This window comes from Chrysochloris asiatica, unplaced genomic scaffold (genome assembly GCF_000296735.1).
Source record: "Chrysochloris asiatica unplaced genomic scaffold, ChrAsi1.0 scaffold00383, whole genome shotgun sequence".
Lineage (NCBI taxonomy): Eukaryota > Metazoa > Chordata > Mammalia > Afrosoricida > Chrysochloridae > Chrysochloris > Chrysochloris asiatica.
The window spans coordinates 178,710-187,696 of NW_006408901.1; the positions used below are offsets into that span (position 1 = coordinate 178,710).

The 8,987-nt window shown below is 37.9% G+C and overlaps 2 pseudogenes; both read right to left on the reverse strand.

Annotated features, from left to right (window-relative positions):
- Positions 1–5,639: 5,639 nt before the first annotated feature.
- Positions 5,640–7,875, reverse strand: LOC102814570 (annotated as a pseudogene).
- A 153-nt stretch (positions 7,876–8,028) lies between these two features.
- On the reverse strand, positions 8,029–8,739 carry LOC102814952 (annotated as a pseudogene).
- Between the last annotated feature and the right edge of the window lie 248 nt (positions 8,740–8,987).

An 8,987-nucleotide genomic window follows, 5' to 3' on the forward strand; every position in this document is an offset into this window, starting at 1 on the left:
AGGCAAGCGGTTGGGTTCCTCCAGGGTAAACCCTCTTCCAAGACTGAGACTCAAGGGGAATACACTAGCAGGCATGTGGTCTTGCTGGTGACCACGTTGGTCTACCAATAAGGGGAAGTGGGGGGAAAACAGCAATGAAGTTGTGAGCTAAGTCTGACCACGTTCAATAGACTTCTGTCAACCTGGATTGAAACCTGGTTGGCCAGCAGTATGATGAGACCTAGGGACTCCTGGGCCCAGAGTTAGGGACATGTCCACAGAGGACTAGGGTGGAGAGTCAAGCATCCAGCTGATATGAAGTGAGGGGAGATGCACAAGAACACCCATACTTACAGATAGTACTCATTTGACCTGGCTTCATGGCTGGATGACCAGAACTTGACTAGAGGAAGAAAGAAGAGGAAAAAAAGAGTAATCCCCCCCCCAAACAAACAAACAAACAAACAAGCAATCCACTACAATTTGATGAACTTGACCTATACTTACGGATATAGTAGCTCAAAAGGGGAAATAAACATTTACAGCAAGCATCATTCCCGCCAACTTGGTACACAGGGTTGACAGGGATGGGCAACTTAGACATTGGCTAACCAAAATGGGGGGGGAGAGGTAATAAAAGCAAGAAGTGACTGGCTTATAAGCTTTCAAGAGGAAGCCTAGTTGCAGACAGGGTGGGGAAGGTAGAATCACCACTGAACGATTTCCAATCCGTTGGTACCAGGCTGGTGAAAGAAAACGGGGATAAGACTCTTGTGGTACAATAGTAAATATTTGCCATCAGGACTGACTGTGAGGCTAGGAAATATAGAGGTAGATGTTTTTTGACAAAAGGCAGAGAGTGATTGATTTTACAGCACAGGAGCGTAGGTCCCTGGGACCATCAAGTGAGAAGAACGGAGAGCGGGACCCTTCCCAGAGAGGCAGTAATGCCAGAGATGGAGACAGAGACAATGACATGGACAGATGGAGCAACTGGGTACACTGGACTCAGGGAGGGAGATGGGTTGTGTGCTTGCAGCCGGGGGTGGGTGGGTGTACCTTTTTGGGTTATTTGATAATGCGTGGATGGGATTGTAATCATTGCAATGAAATGAAATATGATAGGATGAATATAAAGCTGATGTTCTCCCATGTAAACCTCACAATAAAAAAATTAAAAAAAAAAGACTCAAAGGAAGAAGTTCAAGTTGCTTTGAAGGTATTCCCATGGACTGACAGAATGCAAATGGAAATCTTTCAACAAGCAGATGCAGCACTGTATGTGATTATTCATCTATACCAAGAAAACCTGACAAACTGACTGGATGAGAGCTGTATTTGTGCCCATTACAAAGAAAGGTAACTTAACTTAATTAGCACATCATTGAACAATATCCATAATATCACATTCAAGTAAAATTGTGCTAATGAAAATTCAAAAATTATTGCAACAACACATCCACAGTAAGCTTCTAGAAAATCAAGCCAGATTCAGAAGACAACAAGGAACTAGGGATATCATTGCTGAAATCAGATGAATCTTGGTTGAAAGAGAGAATAACAGAAAGATGTTTAATTGTGCTTTATTAACTATGAAAAGACTTTTGACTATATAGTTTATGACAAACTATGGATAACATTGCAAAGAATGGGTATTACAGAACACTTAATTGTTCTCCTGAGAAAACTGTTGACCAAGAGGCTCTAGTTAAAACAGAACTGAGGGATACTGAATGATTTAAAATCAGGAAAGGTGTGCTCCAGTGTTGTATCCTTTCACCACACTCATTTAATCTGTATTCTGGGCAAATGATCTGAATGCCTGAATTATATGAAAAAGAATGCGACATCAGGATTGGAGAAAGACTCATTAACAATCTGTGGTATGCAGATGGTACAATAGTGCTTACTGGAAGCAAAGAGAACTTAAAATACATATTGATGAAGATCAAAGTCATCAGTATGGATTGCACCTCAGTGTAAAGAACACAAAAATCCTCCCAACTGAGCCAATAAATTTGTTGTCGTTGCTAGGTGCCATCGAGTTGGTACTGACTCACAGAGGCCCTATGCACAACAGAACAAAACACTGCCTGGTCCTGGGCCAATCTCACAATTGTTGATCCTATAACACTGAGCATTTGAAAGTTGGATAATGAATAAGGAACACCATAGAAAAATTGAAGCATTTGAATTATAGTGTTGGAGAAGACTATGGACTTCCATAAGAACAAAAAAACTGGTCTTGCAAAAAGTACAATCAGAATGCACCCTTGTCAAAACTCAGTTGACCATAGATGTGTGGGTTTATTTCTGAACTCTCAATTCTATTTAGTTGGTCTATGTGTCTATAATTTTACCAAGATGTTTTGATAACTGTAGTTGTATTGTTATTGTTGTTAAGTGCCATCGAGTTGACTCACAGCGACCCTGTATAGGGTATCCAAGGAGTGGTTGGTGGATTTGAACTTCTGAACTTGTGGTTAGCAGTACAGTGTTGATCCTACAGTGCCACACCAGGAGTCCCTGTAGTTGTATGCTGGTGGTGGTGGTGTGCCGTGGAGTCGGTTTCGACTCATAGTGACCCTGCATAGGGTTTCCAAAGCTGTAAATCTTTATGGGAGCAGAAAGCCTCATCTTTCTCCCGTGGAATGGCTGGTAGTTTCAAACTGCTGACCTGGAGGTTAGCAGCCTGACTCATAAACACTACACAACCAGAGTTCCTTTATAGTTGTATAGTTCTATAGTGTATTATGTTGGTGTTGTTATGTGCCATGTAGTTGGTTCCGACTCATAGTGACCCTGTATAGGGTTTCCAAGGCTGTAAATCTTTACGGGAGGTATGTTTTAAAATCAGGAATTGTGTAACGTGTGTTTTAAAATCAGTGATTGTGTTGTATGGTTGTATAGTGTGTTTTAAAATCAGGAATTATGACTTCTCCTACTTTGTTCTTCTTTTTCAAAATTTCTTTAGCGCTTCTTGGCCTTTTCCCATTCTATCCAAAGTTGAGGATTGGTTTTCTTATTTCTGTAATGAAGGCTATTGGAATTTACGAATTGGGCTGTGAACCACAAGGTCAGCAGTTCAAAACTACCAGCTGTTCCATGGGAGAAAGATGAGGCTTCCTGCTCCCGTAAAGATTTACAGCCTTGGAAACCCTATACAAGGTCACTATGAGTCGGAACTGACTCCACAGCATACAATAACAACACCTTGGATATATAGATGGCTTTGGTTGATATTAATTGACATCGTAACAGTATTAAATCTTTCAATACATGAATATAGAACTCTTCCCTTTTATTTAAATTTCACTTAAATAAATGGAAAGCGTTCCATTAATCTCTTTAAGCAGAGTTTTATAATTTTCATTGTATATGTGCTTCGTGTCCCTTGGTAAATTTATTCTTAGGTATTCTGTTCTAATTGTTGCTGTTGTAAATTGAATCGTTACCCTGATTTCCTTTCCTGATTCCTCATTGCTAATATATGGAAACCAATTGATTTTCATTTGTTGTTCTCGAACCCTGCAACTTTGCTAAATTCCTCCATTAGTTCTAGAAGTTTCTTGTGGACTCTTTAGTATTCTGCTGTATAGAGAATCATATAGTCTGTGACTAGAGATCATTTTATTTCCTCTTTTCTAATCTGAATACCTTACTACTTAGCCAAGGACTTCTAATATAATATTAACTAGAAGTGGGCACCCTTGTCTTGCTCCCAAATTTTTCCATTAAATATGTTAGCCATTGGTGTTTCATATATGGCTTGAATTTTATTGTTTCCCTTCTATTTCATATATGGCTTGAATTTTATTAAGTGTTTCCCTTCTAGTTCAATCGTCTCTAGTGTTTTAATATATCAATGATGCTATATTTTATCAGATACAGTTTCTGCATTCATGTAGATAATTATGTGCTTATTCCATATATATTTAAAATAACAACCTACAAGAAAAGATTACCTCTGCTATTTTGGTATTTATTTTCTATATGTCTTATACCTGTTTTGTCCCCTCTTTCTTCCAATGTGGCCAACATTTGTGTTGTGTGTGTGTTTGTGGGTTTTTTGTTTTTTGTTTTTTTTTTTAGTAATCTGAAATGATTATTATTGAAAGACCAATAACCAATTGCTTCAACATACTTATACAAAATACAGCTATACAAAGAATTCAGTCAAAGGTAATATTTCTAACACTTTCAAAGCAAGACAGATTCTTGTTTGGGATTCATATCAATACTCACTAGCTGGATAAATGATAAAGATTTATATTCAGGTACTCAGAATATTAATGCAGAGAAATTCAATTAATAAAAATCATTGCTCAGATGCCTGTCAGGCTTATTAAAGATGAGATAATATGTAAACACTCAAACAGCTCTTAAGATATCCCAGAATTGTGTTTGCTGACACTAAAAACTGTATTTTAAATAAGGGAGGTGAGGTTTCATACAGTCTACTTGCATTTTATATCAACCACTGGAAGAGGTAGTAATGGAAAGTACTGGAATTTAAAATACATGGTCAGCACTAAGTGTATACATTTCTAAAGCCTTATATGTAACTCTTCAAAACATATGTAGAGAAAAAAGAAGGAATCAGAATTCATACAAAAATCATTAGAACTTTCAAAAAATCAAAAATAGAAATATTTAGTGAATTTACTCAAATTAAAGAAGCTTAAATGATACAGAACTGAAAATATTTGAAATTCATATATAATAAAAAGTGACCATAAATTAGCCAACTCAGACATAGGAACTCTGGTAGCTCCTATGTTCGAAACTACCAGCTGTTCTGTGGGAGAAATATGAGACTTTCTGCTCCCGTAAAGATTTGCAGCCTCAGAAACCCTATGCAGGGTCACTATGAGTCAGAACCGACTCCACGGTACTTAACAACAACAACAACAACAACATAGACATTTCCAGTTAACCATTCATACAAATCCATATTCACCCTATATATATATATACACAATTATAACACATACATAAATAACATGATTCTGACAAAAAAAAATCAGAGGTACTAAAAATATTCTCAAGATTTTAAAAACACATCTTGGTATCTTAACATATAGGCTTATTAATAATTAAGGCATTTTACATGCACAGTAGTATCTCAGTGTGATCAAAAATTTTTAATATTGATTATTTGCTATGATGTTTTAAACTTTCAAAGTCTTTTCAACATAAGAAAATAGCTACATACATTTAAGTGTTTTGTTATAAAATACAATCTTTTAAAAAAAACCATGATTGGTCTTTGTGATTCCTAGTAATAAGTCCTGTCTTATTTTTTCACATAGTACAAATTATATTATTCAATATGCAGGAGTGAAGTAAGACCCAGTCATTCTTAAACAATGTTACCAAATAACCGATAAATCCCAAATGCAGCAACGGCCAACAATCTTCATAGTGTACTTTCACCTCACTGAAATTAAAGCTGCTCCTTTGGATATTTTCCCACTTAAATGTGAAGTGGATTGTTAGGATTTCATTAGTGGCTTCATTATGTGGCTTTTTAAAAAGAAAGAAAAAAATAGTTTTGATTTCTTCCACACTTCAATGCTCTCAGAAGAGACTTGTTTCTGAAAAATATATGGTCCCAGGATGTTTTGACTAACCAAGCATTCTTTAGTAGATGAAACTTCTCAATGCAATTATAATAAATAAGCATCTACATACTTAGCTATATTACCAGTGTATCCTGGAACCAAAGTAGGATGGTTTTCCTGTTACCACAATACACTTCACTGTTGTTTTGAAATATGAATATTTCCATCATTTATAATTCTTGTTTTGGATGATAGCTCTGATCACCACTTTTAATGACTGCTTGAAGCCAGTTTAAACCAACTATTACATATTTTTCAAATTTGCTTTCAAGTAGTAATTTTACTAGCAGCAACAAGTCTACACAGCAGCCACGAGAGATGTATTGTTTTTCTTCCTGTACACAATTGGTGAGCACAGGAAGACAATCTACCACAACTCCAAGATCTTCTATACTCACCAAACAGGCCACAAGTTCACATATACTTCTTTTCCTCCCAAAAGTTAAGGCTACATTCAACCTCAAATTCCTGCTGAACAAAACTTGTGCCATTGTTTCTTGGTCCAGAGAAAGCTCAGGAAAAAAAAGCTTCTTATATTTTGATAATGGGCCTTCTGTCTGTGAAGAACCAGAATCAATGGACCATGTTCAACTATCATGGCCTAATTTTCAGACAGGTTACCTGCGCAAGCCAGTTCATTTTCTTTATTTGTCGTTGTTCCCGAACGTTCCACGGGAATTCTCCTGGACTTCTAGCAAGGAGTCGCAGATTCGGGTGAGGTGTCGGGAACACAAGACATGAGCAAGACAACAGGAGTGTGAGAAAGCAGGTTAACTAGAAAGTGAAAGTACATTTAGTAACCAAGTGGGCACATGTGCCACCTCTTGGCCGCCAGCTCTCAGTCCCTCTCTTTCCATGAATCCAGAGTCCACAGCTGCTCCCTCTCTCCATGTTCTCATCTCTGCCTCCATCTCTGGTGTCACTGTTTCTCTGCATATGTTTTTGCATTCCGCTTGATGGTCCTAGGGTCCTCTGTTTCTGGGCTGTAAGATTAATTACTACCCTGTTTTTGTTACAAAACTTCTACCTTTACAATTGTGACATTCGTAATTAGTCATGATAACAATTGTTGTTGTTGGGTGCCATCGAGTCGGCACCGACTCATAGTGACCTTATGCACAGCAGAACGAAACAATGTCCAATCCTGGGCCAACCTCACTACTGTTGCCACACTTGAGTCCATCGATGCTGCCACCTGGCCAATCCATCTCATTGGGGTCTTCCCTTTTTCTCTGACCTTCATTCTTACCAAACATATCCTTCTCCAGTGACTTGTCCCTCCTAACAATATGTCCGAAGTATGAGAGACGAAGTTTGGCCATCTTGGCCTCTAAGGAGCACTCTGGCTGCACTTCTTTCAAAACAGATCTATCAGTTCTTTTGGCAGCCCATGACACTTTTAGTATTCTCCTCCAACACCACAATTCAAAGGCATCAATTCTTCTACGATCTTCCTTATTCACTGTCCAGCTTTCGCATCCATATGAGGTTATTGAAAATACCATGGCTTGGGTCAGGCGCACCTTAGTCCTCAAGCTGACATCTTTGCTCTTCAACACTTTAAAAAGTTCCTGTGCAGCAGATTTGCCTAATGCAATATGTCGTCTGATCTCTTGATTGCTGCTAACAATTACTCACTATTAAATCATAAGAAACTTATCCCCATCTTTTTTCACCAGACCCATATAGCAAAGATGAAAACTATTCAGTTTTATCTTGCCCCCCACACTCTTTTTTTTTATGTTTCAATATTTTATTAAAATAGCATATTCAACCACTGTTAACCAAGAATACGTTACCTTGGTGGGTTTTTTTTTCTTCCCAGAACACACAGCACAGCACAGTAGTGATTCCAAATGCCCTTAATCATGAAAACCAACAGAAGTATTTCAAAGTCAAGTGTACGACTAAAAGCTTGACCTTGGAAAAATTCTGAATTGAAAGAAACATAAGCTCTCAAACAGAATTCTTTTATCAGCCTGAATAATAAATGCCAGTGCGCCACCACCTGACAATTCTGTGAGGTTTTTTTATGCATAGTATATAATGTCTCATTTATAAGTACCCACTTTTATAAATAAAATTGGCAATTTTCATCCTATTTAATGCTCCTTTTCAGCTTCACAAAGAAACCAGTAAATAAAACTGTCAATGGCAGTCACAACATAAAATAATAAACTTGAAAATATGCAAAGATGCATCTACCCTATTTTACATAAAAAGAGATGTAAAAAGTGCAAGGCAAAGTTTGCCGTTCTTTAGGCACATCCATTTCTTTAAAGCAAGCTCAGAATGAGATTCCAGTTTGTTCTTCAAAAGAATTAAAAAATGATAAGAAGAAAAACAAACAAAATTACATCCCATAAAATGTAAAACAGTAAGTCCCAGGAAATGAGATTTTCAGTTATGGCGTGACCGTCCTTTTTTAATTCTGTTTATTTGCCTGGTACTCAAGTTTTTTATGGAAGTAGTGAATTGCTTTATTTAATCCTTCCTCCAGTGGGACCACAGGCTCCCAGCCCAGCATCAACTTTGCTTTCTTAATGTCTGTTTTTCTCTTCTGTGGGTCATCCTGGGCTTCGGAGAGAAACTGAATTTCACTTCCACTACCAACAAGGTTTTTAATTAAATGAGCAAATTCCAGGATCCTGTGCTCTTCTGGGTTCCCCAGGTTGACAGTACTGCTGACATTGCTGTTCATCAGAGTCACAAGCCCATTCATGAGATCACTCACATACTGGAATGCCCTGTCTGAGATCCAGAACCATACACCATGAGCTGCTCCCCCTGGAGGGCCTGCAGAATGAAGTTGCTGATAACCTGCCTGTCATTCATGTACATACGTGGCCCAAAAGGTGCTGAAGATCCTTGCCACTCCCACTTCAACTCCTTCCTGCTTCATATAGGTATAGCACATAGTCTCTGCAACATGCTTGTCTTCATCGTAACAGGCTCGGTGTCCTATTGGGTTCATGTGGCCCCAGTAATCCTCACTTTAAGGGTGGACTTCAGGATCTCCATAAACCTCAGAGGTATAGGCCAGGAGAAGACGTGCGTCAACTCGTTTTGCCAGCCCCAACATATTTAATGTCCCAATTGTATTGGTCTTTAATGTCTTGATAGGATTGTACATGTAGTTTGGAGTAATTGCTGTTGAAATAAAGGCATTTGCAATGAATAATTTTTTGGTCTTGAAAACTTCTGTCATGCGTTCTACAGCATTATTTCTATCACGAAGGCCTTATTTTCCAACTACTTAGCCTTCCTCTTCTCCCCCAACTTTTGCATTCCAGTTACCAGTAGTTCTCAATGCATCTTGATTGCATGTTTGATCAATTTCAGACAGAAGGCACTGGTATAACTTCATTTTTTCCATCATTGGTT